Genomic DNA, 11,665 nt, shown 5'->3' with positions numbered 1-11,665 from the left:
GTGGTCCGCGGGCGAAGCCGTTGGTTAGCCCCAAAGCAAGACCGGACGGTGAGGGGTTGATGGGGTCTGAAGATTCACTCGGATTGAAGAAACTACTTCAGGAAAGCCCCAAAAGGAGAAAAGCCAGTGCTGAGTAATTTTCCTGGGTATGTGCCCATCAACCCCCTCAAAATGAGATTGCTTCCTTTTTCCTCAAATGCGACAAAATTACTTAGACACGGTGAGTGCTTCTCAGGACATGGATCCCCTTTCTTGCTTAAGCAAGAAGAGAGAAAAGAGGCCCCACGAGTGCATTTACAGGTGTGGACAGCGTACGGTGCTCTGTGTGACTCCTTCTGCGCCCCCAAGCGGGAGGGAATGTTTACGAAGCTCTTACTGTGTGCCAAGCCACTTTCTGGAATGCTTTTAATGAAATCCTTACGTAAGTCCTATGGATGCTAAGTGTCTGCGTTTCCGTTTTGTCCAAGGAGGACATATATAATTTATTTTCTCCCAGTGAAATCGGTGTACTCTCACAGTTACATCTGAAAATGAATCCCCAAAGGTGTGTTAAACTGTGGATAGGCAATTGGAATTTCCTCACCTTGTCTTAGTGTAATCTGTGTTTGATTAGTTACTTTTAGGTTTATGGAGAGGTGTGATCTCATTATGAACCGGCTTTTCCTGAGAGCTGGCTAGGCTGTTTACGCCTCCATCACCTCCACTCTACCTGGTCCAACAAGGGAGGTCGGGAAGGTGAACCCTAACCCTTGCTGTGTGTGGTCCCCTGCTGGGGCTCCACCGATATATTCTTTACTTCTAAAGATTATTTGGAGCTCTAGTGTAAAGACAAAGAGCTATTCAGATTTTCTCTTTCTTCTTGAGTGAGCCTAATTTTTGTTTTTCAAAAATTGTATATATTTCATCTACACTATTGACTCTGTTGACATGAAGTTATTCATAATAAGCCCTTATTAATCCTTTTAATATTGGTAGTGAGGCCATCTCGCTCATTCCTGATATTGGTAATTTGTGTCTTCCATATTTTTTTTTCTGATTTGTGTGGTGAGAGGTTTATCAATTTTATTGATTATCCTCAAGGAAGAAGCTCTTGGTTTCATTTTTTTTCTCTATTTTTTTCTGATTATATTATATTTCTGTTCTAACCTTTATTTCCTCCCTTTTGCCTAATTTGGGTTTTATTTGCTTTTCTAGTTTCTTACCATGGAAGCTGAGATCATTTTTTTTTCTAATGTAGGCATTCAGAGCTGTTAATTTCCTATGTCATATAAACACTGATGTGTTGTGTTTTCTTTCAATCAGTTTAAAATATTTTCTAATTTACATTTTTGTATTTTCCTTGACCAGGGATATTGAAAAGTATATTTTTTAGTTTCCAGCTATTTGGGGATTTCTGGATATCTTGCTATTATCGATTTTGAATTGAATTTAATTCCATTGTAACTAGCAGACATACACTGTATGACTTGAATTGTTTTCAAAGAATTTTAAAAGGTGGGAGAGGTATTAAAGCATGTTTTTACGCAGTGGTAATAATCTCAAAGAGAGGAAAAATTGGTGAAGGAGAGAAAGGGAATAATTCAAGAACAAAATTTATGGGAAGGTGAGTGCCAGTGGGATCTGGGGTTCAGATGGGGGTTCTGCCTGGGAAGCAGGCACCCCTTGTAACAGGAGGAAGGACAGAGTGTGTGGGTCCAGTTGCCAGCATGTTGGGTGGCTCTGCTTGGAGCATTATATTTTCTCTTGGAAAGATGAGAGTTTTGAGGTCACTGGCAAGAGGGATCATTGTGGGAGACCTGAGGAAAGAGCAATCATCTTGCAGAATGGGAAAGTGAATGTATTAGGGAATGTGGCAGCTCTGACTAGCAGAGCCTGGGGCCCGTTAGTGATCTGTAGCGATGAATGTCAAGAGAACAGGATCAGCTTCCCGCAATTTCTCCAGCACCTCTAGCTGCTAGTGCCACCTGGTGCTGATGGGCAACTTGGAGGGTTGGTTTTGCCAGGCTCACACAACAGAATGAAGAGTGTTTGCAAGGGTGGGATTACAGTGTGGGGTTATGGCCTCTAAGGATGGAAGAAAGGACATGAGAAGGTTGGAGATTTATAACAAGTGGAAAAGAGTAGGGTTGATGAGATGGAAGTCTTTGAAGACAGGGCACCGCTGGAGGAAGCCAGGTCCTGGGGGTCAGTGTGTGATGCTTTGAGGTGGAGGCTTCAGAGTTGTGCCAATGAATCACATGAAGGGGGCAGGGAAATCTTGATGTAAAGGAGGTCAAGGGACTGGGAAGCCAGATTACTGGTTGGACCTGCATATGGCTTGTCACCGCATCAGAAATGAGGTCAGGCATGGAGGGGAAGGAGAGATGAGGAGCCATGTGCTGGCCTCAAGGTGTGCACCCTTAGCTGTTGCTGTCCTGAAATTCTTGAGATCTTTAAAGAAGTGCCTCCATCTTCATTTTGCCCCACAAATTATGTAGCATACCCTCAGTGAAGGGGTGTGAAGAGTAGTTTGGGGAAGCTGTCACTCATGGCAGGGGTTCCCAACTTGTTGATATTAGAATCACTTGGGGATGTTTAAAAACAAACAAAACAGTGCTTGGCTCCATCCCCAGATACAGTGATTGAATCGGTTTGGGGTGTGCTTTAAAAAGCACTGGAAGTTTTAAAAGCTCTTTTGTGATTCCAACGTGCAGCGAATTTGAGACCTATTGGGTTGTCGTAACCAGAAAGGGGGGTTGGTCAAAGTGAAATAATCTTCAAAAGAGTTGGTGTTTTTGAAAGAGAAAAGAAGAGTAAGGGTTTGGAAATGGCATAGGTTATTGTGGCCAACAGAACAATGCTCCCTGCCTCCCATCTTCAAAAGTGTCCATGTCCTAGCCCCATAACCTGCGGATGTTACTTTACAAGGCAGAAGGGACTTTGCAGTTGTGATTTAATCAAGGATCTTGTAAGATCTAGTGGGGAGGTTATCCCAGATCATCTTGTTGGGCCCGATGTAATCCGAAGGGTCCTTCTCAGAGGGAAGCAGGAAGGTCAGAGTCTGAGAAGGAGACATAAGACAAAAGTAGAGGAGAGAGAGATCAGAGATGCTACTCTGCTGGTTTGGAAGATGGCCGGGAATGTAGGAAGCCTCCAGAGACTGGAGAAAGCAAGGAAATGGGTCCTCCCTGAGAGTGCAGCTATCTTGACGTCTTGACTTAGGATTCTGGCCTGCAGAACTGTACGATGATAACTTTGTATTGTCTTAAGCCCGTAAGTTTGTGTTAATTTGTCACAGCAGCAGTTGGAAACTACTGATGTCACTGAGGATCGCCAGCACGCTCCAGGACTAAGGGAAAAACCCTTCACCTGTACCTAGCAGAGCATTGCACAAAGAATTTGAATGCTGGACAGATTTTTTAAAGACAGGACTGGTTTGGGGGAAAAAGCTTGGATATATTTTCTAAGGGTTGAAAAAGAATGAATTAAAGGGGAAAAGCCACAGGACACCAGGTGTCTCATGAAAAACTGGACCAGGTCTGAGGATCTGTGTTAACTGAAGGCAGGAGTTGGACAAGCTCCCATGCCTGAGCCCAGTTCCCACCATCTACATGGCCATGGGTGCCTACTCGGGAGAGTCCCGGGTCTGTCCTTTTTCTCCTTCAGTTCCACTATATCCCTTTCTGTTTCCTGAATCATCAGGGTAAGAATGAAAGTGTTCCCCAGAACACAGGAAGGGTTCTTCTTTAAAAGGCTGTCATCTGGGGGACTGGATGCCCATGGCACTCGCTCATTGCATCCCTCCAGTGAATATTTGTTCACCTGTTCCATTCCAGGCATATTTGGGAGTAAACAGGCCAGGGGAATGCTCCCTGCCCCCTGGAGCCGCTCTCAGCTCTGCTGCTTACAGGCTGTGTGTAGTCTTGGGCACGGTTCTCAGTCTCTGAGTGCCTCAGTTAGCCCGTTCGTAAAATGCGGACAATTAGAGGGCTTAGTTCTTATGATTGCTGTAGGATGAAATGAACTCGCAAATGGAATACTATGTTAATATTTGCTGTTGCTATTATATTCTCCAGCAAGGGGAAACAGACAGTCATCTGAAACCAACACATTCATTTGCTTATAGCCATTTACTCAGGTTCCCCAGATAAGACAGCAGAGGACTAGACGGTCCTGACTCGGCGGGTATTCCTGGCTTGAGGCAGGTAACAGTGTAGGCAAGAGAGGGCTGCCAGGAGAACCTGTCCCCAGCCGCGCCTTACAGGAAGCACTACTGATTCCCATCAGCTCCTCAGAACATTTGGGCTGTGAAGGCAGGCCCAGGCAGGAGTGGGGCTCATTGTCTTCCTGGAAGCAAGATTAAGATCAGGTTCCTGAGTCAAATGAAGAGACCAACAGACAGTTTGGGAGCTGTGCCCTGCTCTTCTCAACCCCAGTTTATCAGCCCTTCCCTACCCAGGTGTGGACAGTAAAGTGGCTTAGGGTCAGAACCATAAAGTAAAGTGGTCTGAGTGCCAGGCAGGTGGTTGCGAGACTCCACTGCAGCCCCATCTTCCTCTCCGGAGCTACAGGTCTGAGTGCTGAGGCTGGGGTCATCCAAGGGCCACAGGGCTTGATCAGGCAGGCAGGAGGCAGGACAGGCTGGTGTGGGATGGCTCTTCTTTTTTTTATTATACTTTTTTTTACTGTGGTAATTAGCTTATGAAATATACCATTTTAGCCATTTTAAGTGTTTAGTTCAACAGCATTAGCTATGTGCATGTTATGCAACAGATCTCTGGAACTTTTTCATCTCACATAACTGAAACTCTGTACCTCCATGACTTTCCATTTCCCTCTCTCCACAGCCCCTGGGTATCACATTCTACTTGCTGTTTGAACAAAGTTGACCGCTTTAGATGGCTCATAGAATGGACCTCAGGGTCTTATCTGCATTGTAGCAAAGGATTCCTTTGCTTTTTGTGTTCCTTCCTTTTTGTGGCTAATACTCCATTGCATGAGTATTTTTATCCATGAGAATCTTTATCCATTCATCTGTCAATAGCCACTTATGTAGCTTCCACCTCTTGGCTATTGTGAATAATGCTGCAGTGAACATGGGTGTGCAAATTATACTTTTTAAAGTACAGTTATTGCTAGGGGACTTAGAAATCATGGGTCCAGCTCTGTGATTTTGCACATGAGGAAATGAAGGCCTCCAAGTGGTCACACTCCATGTCTCTGCCCGAACTGGAATGGAAGTGAATCTTCAAATTCCCATTTTAACTTCTCTTTCTGCTACATCATTGTCTTGACTGGAACCAAGTTTAGAGCTGCTAGCAGGTCCACTCATGTCTTATTCCTATTAAACCACCCAGGACGGTCATCACATTTTACCCCAGATTTTAACATATAATATTGTATAGTTTAAGGTGTATAACATAATGACTTGATGTATATATAGAGAAATGATCACCACACTAAGTTTAGTTAACATCCATCACCACACATTGCTATACTTATTTTTCTTCGTGATGAGCATTTCCAAGTTCTACTTTCCTAGCAACTTTAAATACACAAAAAGTATTGGTGACGATAGTCACCACCCTGTATATTTCATTTCCAGGGCTTATCTTATAACTGGAGACCATCTTCGCCCATTTCACCCCCACTCCCGCCCCTATTTCCCCCTGTCAACAGCTGGTCTGTTCTCTGTGTCTATGAGTTTGCTTTGTTCTGTTGTTTTGTTTTTTAAAGTCCACATATAAGTAAGATCATACAATACTTGTTTTTCTCTCAGCTATTTCTCTTAGCATAAAGCTCTGAAGGTTCATCCATGTTGTCACAAATGGCAGGATTTCCTTATTTTTTATGGCTGGATTATATTCCATTGTGTATGTGTGTGTGATATATATATATCACATTTTCTTTATCTACTTATCCACTGATGGACACTTAGGTTGTTTCCATGTTTCCATGTCCTGGATGTTGTAAATAATGTTGCCATGAACATGGGTGCAGATATCTCTTTGAGGTAATGATTTCATTTCCTTTGTATATATACCCAGAGGTGGGATTGCTGATCTTAGGGTATCTCTACTTGTAATATTTAAGGGAAGCTCCCTACTGTTTTCTATAGTGGCTGTACCAATTTATATTCCCTCCAACAGTGCATCCTCACTGACACTTGTTATTTCTTGGCTTTGTGATGATAGCCATCCTAACAGGTGTGAGGGACTATCTCATGGTTTTGATTTGCATTTCCCTGATAATTAGTGACGTTGAACACTTTTTTACCTATCTGTTAGTCATTTGTACATTTTCTTTGGAAAAATGTCTATTTAGGTCCTTTGTCCATTTTTAAATTGAATGATTTATTTTTCTATTGAGTTATATTGACTTTCTTTAACCATATATTTGATAAGGGCTATTAACCCCTTATCAGATATATGAGTTATCAGATATATGGTTTGCAAATATTCTTTTCCCATTTTGTAGGTTGTCGTTTCTTCTTGTTGATGGCTTCCTGTGCTGTGTGGAAGCTTGTTGGTTTGGTGGAGTCCCACCTGTTTTTTATTTTACTGTTGTGCCTTAGTTGTCATACAAAAAAATCATTGCCAAGACCCATGTCAAGGAGCTTTTATTCCCTATATTTTCTTCTAGGGGTTTTATGGCTTTTGGTCTTACATTTAAGTCTTTAATCTGTTTCAAGTTAATTTTTGTGAATGGTATAAGAAGGGAGTCTAGTTTCATTTCTTTACATGTGAATATCCAATTTTCCAAGCACCATTTAGTGAAGAGACGGTCTTTTCTCCAGTAATTATTCTTGTCAAATATTAGTTGCCTGTGTATGCATAGTGTGAAGATGACTCTTGAGGCCACCATGGTGGCTGTCCTTCTGGCACCCTGGCATTGGTTTCTGGCCTCTATATTCAGAGACTCAGGGGAAGGGGTGCTACCTGTTGTAAACACTGCAGAGTTGGAGCAGAGACTGGAGAGATGCAGCCACAGCAAAGGAGCCCCACGGAGCACCCTGCAGATGTGGTGTGAATCAGTGTAAGTGTGCTGTCTGAAGGGCTGGGCTTCATGCCGGAGAGGGGAGTTGGCCATGCTAGTTTAGAGAAGTGTTTCTGGAAGGCTGGGGATCTTTAGCACCCATCATGCTGGTGAACCAACTGAGCTGGGAAATATGGGTCTAAGGGCCTTTAACCTTGTCCTTGGGATCCATGTCACTGCTTGTTCTAGAGCAGTATTTTCAAGGCTTGGGCAAAACAGCTGTTTTTATACATTTCTGGTAGGAATGTGATATAGTTGTACCTCTTGGGAGGGGAACTAGGAATTTGTTGAAATCAAAAATAGCCACCTCTTTCTGGAAAAGAAATTGTTGGGGGAATATATCCTAAATATACCCTCCCATGAGTATGAAGTGACGGCTGACAAGGATGTTCTTTCAAAGCATCTCCCAGCCACGTTTTCTGCAAAGGTCACAAATTATCCAGCAAAATGCTAATGGTTGTGAATTTTTACAGTGATTAGATTATAACTTGTTTGCCATCATTAAAAAGGCACAAGTATTTAAATTACATCTGAACACTATTTGCATGGCTTTCTCTGTGAACTTGTTTATTTTTGGGCCTCCGTGTATGTGTATGCAGTGCTTGGTAGTAGACAGTGCCCCCTGGTGGTCTAGAGGCTACACTTCATGGCATCTGGCTCCGTTCGTTTCCTGTGGCTGTCATACAAAGGATCACAGAGTGGGTGGCTTAAAACAATAGAAATGTATTCTCCCAGGGCTCTGGAGGCCAGAAGTCTGATGTCAAGGGGTTGACAGAGCCATGCTGCCTCTCAAGTCTGATATCAAGGGGTTGATAAGGCCATGCTCCCGCTCTAGCAAAGAATCTTTCTTTGCCTCTTCCAGCTTCCGGGATTGCAGGGCGTCCTTGGTGCCCCTTCCCTGGGGCTGCATTTCTCCAGTGTCTGCCTTCTTCTCTCCAGTGTCTACCTTCATCTCTCCAGTGTCTGCCTTCTTCTCTCCTGTGTGTCTGTGTGTGTCCTCTCCCCTCCTTTTAAGGACACCAGTCATTGGATTTAGGGCCCTCCCTAGTCCACTTGACCTCATCTTAGCTAATTACACCTGCAAAGACCCTATTTCCAAATTAGATCACCTTCTGCAGTTGTGGGTGGACATGAATTTTGGGGGAACACTATCCTCCTACAGAATCTTTCCTTAACTTTTTAATTAATTTGTCTAAATTAGTCTAATAAATGACTTAGTCCTGACTTGTTTATCATGAATAGTAATTCTTGCTTGAATGCATAACAGTCTTCTTTCGACTTAATTTGCTCTTACAGTCATACTGTTTCCTCTCATCATGAAAATTATATATGATATTTTTACTATAGTTTTTGTATCTGGTATTAGATGTGTCTAAAGAGAACTTAAATGGATTGTTAACTTTTTCTTCCCTTCTTTCCTTCCTCCTTCCCTGGCTTTTAAAAAATGAGAGCAACTCTTTATTGAGTTCTTGCTCAGAGCCAGGTGCTGCCTTAAGCATTTCACACTACAGCTCCTTCCATATAATACAAGGCTCACTATATCGTAGAGTCAAGTTTGGGGACCCCTTCTGAGAGTGGACTTTAAAGCATATTCATCTGGTTGATTGCAAGAACAGACCATTTTTGGAAAATGGGGAAAGACGGTTTTCTGTATGGTACCACCTAGTTGTGCAAATGACGTTTCTCATCAAAGGCAACTCTTAAAATCTGGGGAGATTAACTTGAAAAAGACCGGAATTGCATACACAGTTGGTCCTCATTAGCTGTGGACTCCTGTCTGAGGTTTTGCCTACTTGCAATCCTGTATCAGTGCTTCCATCACTTTCACAGTTTGCAGATGTGTGCAAAGTGGTAAAAATGCTTGAGTTGCCCAATACTGCAGGTTCCCAGCTGAGGTAAAAAAAGGTGACATCGTCTTCTTGTTTCTGCCCCCACATTGTGCATACATGTCCTGTTTGTGGCTTTTTCAGTGACATGTGTCTTGCGTTTTTGTGCTTTTTGTTGGCGATTTTGCTGTTTGAACTGGCCTAAGCATTGTGAAGTGCCATTTAGTGTTCCTGAAATGCAAGAAGACTGTGATGTGTCTGAGGGAGAAGATGCATGTTACATAAGCTTCCTTCATGCATGAGTTTTTGGGGGAGGGAGGATAATTTCCTTTCTATCTTTCTGGGTTCTTAGCAGAGAGTCCTGTAATAAAAGAGATTCACAAGAGAAAGTCAAACAGAAGTTTATTAACAAGTCTACCTCATCTATATATGGAGATACCCAGGGAAAAATGAGTAACTCCCGAGGTGGCTTGGAATTCAGGATTAAATGTCATTTAAAGCTCTTAAATTGCAGGTACTTCATCAGTATTGTATTTGCCTTCTTGCGTATCAAATACTGTTATTAAAAAAAAAATTCAGGGGCTTCCTACCACTAAGATGGTCACTAGATGGCGCACTTTCACTTTTCCTGGTTTGCCCCGGTCTCAGGGTTTTCTCCTTGGGGGTGAATTTTCATCTTCAGCACACAGTCCAGCTGCATTCGGTTTCACTAAATGGCTACAGCCATTCACATTCCACCACAGTCAGGAAGGTCTTCATTTGCTGCCAGCTGCAGAATCATGTGGGGCCTGTTACGGTCAGCATCAGCAATGTGGATGCTTCTTGACACCAGCTGGTAGTGCTAGATCCCCGGGGCCGCTTCTGCTGAGGCTGTTTCAGAAAGACTGCGTTACTCCCGTGATGGTGCTTGACACCAGAAACAGTGAAGCAACAGAGGTGTGGCTCTCACCTCATTTCTGGTTTCTAAAACTTTCATGAGTGTATCTTGGGAGGGTGCTGAACATAAAGGCACATTCAGAACCTCATCTGCAAAGGGGTCTAGGAAATGTGTTATTGACCCAAACTTCCCACTTATTCCTGTATCCTTACCCTTTGAAACTGCCATGCCAGCCCATTGCCAGTGGGGATAAGTGCCTGCCTCTAGGCCTGGCTGTATGATGAAGGGGCTGAGACTATGCCACCCCAGAATATGTCACTTTGGCATTAGGAGTATTTTGAACTGGAGGCAAGTGAGAATCAGCAGTAGTAGAAAGGCAACTTCTCAGGGCTTCCCTTATCTGACTAAAAGAAGAAACTTCTACCAAATGAGGATTGCCATAAATCCCTTCTGGGGCAGTTTTATGGCCATGGAGATGATGGAAAGCTGGTGCTGAGATGGGCCTGTAAACAAACCTTACAAAAATAACCCTTATCTTCCATTAGTTTCCCCCATATATTTCCCTACCTATAATTTAGTATCCCCTAGAAACCCCAAACCCTTTTCCTTTGTCTTATCACACCTCCACAATTTATTATTCTTTGGGAAGATGGGATATAAGCCTCTGGGTCTGATCACTTGTTAGGGTTTTCACTTTCCTATGAAAGGCTCCCTATTCATATACGGTAATAAACTTATTCTCCTGTTAACCTGTGTTTTGTCACAGCCCCAGCTATTGAATCTAAGGGGATAGAGGAAAATGTTGTTTTTCCTCCTTACAGTGATGTGCTTTGGTGAGTAGAATAATGGTGGATGTGATTCAAGCAGCGTTTTGAAAAGCATGTGTGTGTTGAGGCTTGCCACTCTTGTGCTTCTGCCAATGCTATGATCAGAACAGCCCTGGCCGGCCTGCTGTCCTGGAAGTGGGATGAGAGATGCATGAAGTACAGTCACACCCAGCTGAGCTCAGCCTTGACCAGCCACTCCCCAACAGCCCAGACCTGTGAGCGAGCCCAGCTCAGATCAGCCAACTGCAGACTCAGGAGAGATGACAAATGGTTTCCGGTTTAAGCCACTGTGTTTTGGGGTAGTTTGTTATATAACAATAGCTGACTTATAGAGTAGCTTTGACCTCTCTGGCCTCTGTAGTTACAGGAGGGCATGCAGATGCTGGTTGGAATGAATTTAAAGTACTAGTCCACCATGTCTACCACAGTCCCCCTTTCCTTATTGATTCATGAAAGCTTTTTATTTATGAAGGATATTAACCCCTATTCACAAGGCTGTGTTTTCCCCAGCATTGTGTTTGTATCTTGTTTAGGTAGCGTTCTTGGTGCATAAAAATCACTGACACATATGTGCAGCAAATAAATCTCTCATTTCGTAGCTTCTTGTCCACATTTTCTGTTTTTGCAGTTCTGCCCTGCAAATGTCCTCTTGCCACCTGCTAATATTCTTTTAAAATATTTGCCTAAATCTTTTAAGAACTCCATCTCCAAAGTATCTTTTTTAAACCTATGGTCTTGAATTCTTCAATGTCAGGTGACTCCACAACAAGCAGGCTTAGAGGCAACTCTCTTGACTCAAGGCTCTGGGCCGATCCTCCACAGTGGGCAGTAGCGGACAACTGCACCTCTCACCTTGCCCCCCTCATACCTGGAGGAAGGTGAAGGCCGTATTTTGAAATCTTTATCCTCTTGCCTTTTCTTAAGACACTCTCAAGGACTAGTGTAACTGCTATTGGCTCAATTGTTTTATCTTGCTTAGAGAAGTTTAATAAAAGTATTCTTCCACATTGGCTAATTAATGCAAAGTTGTCTGATCAATGGCTCAGTTTCAGCACTGTTATGGAAATCTGAAAACAGTCTCTTCCTTTTGCTGTTATGTAAGGAACCCTATCATATTTGTT

At 43.1% G+C, this 11,665-nt stretch overlaps 1 long non-coding RNA gene across 2 annotated transcripts; it reads left to right on the top strand.

Moving 5' to 3' along the window:
* On the top strand, nucleotides 1-3,507 carry LOC118919399 (uncharacterized). Of its 2 annotated transcripts, none has more exons than XR_005027494.2 (2): nucleotides 1-220; nucleotides 3,281-3,507. It is a non-coding gene; the product is annotated as an uncharacterized LOC118919399 (long non-coding RNA). The 2 variants fall into 2 exon arrangements; XR_008998456.1 differs by having other exon boundaries at nucleotides 75-421.
* Nucleotides 3,508-11,665: the final 8,158 nt, after the last annotated feature.

The sequence above is a fragment of the Manis pentadactyla genome, chromosome 1 (genome assembly GCF_030020395.1).
Source record: "Manis pentadactyla isolate mManPen7 chromosome 1, mManPen7.hap1, whole genome shotgun sequence".
In the NCBI taxonomy this organism is placed as follows: domain Eukaryota; kingdom Metazoa; phylum Chordata; class Mammalia; order Pholidota; family Manidae; genus Manis; species Manis pentadactyla.
This window is presented reverse-complemented; position numbering and strand designations above follow the sequence as displayed.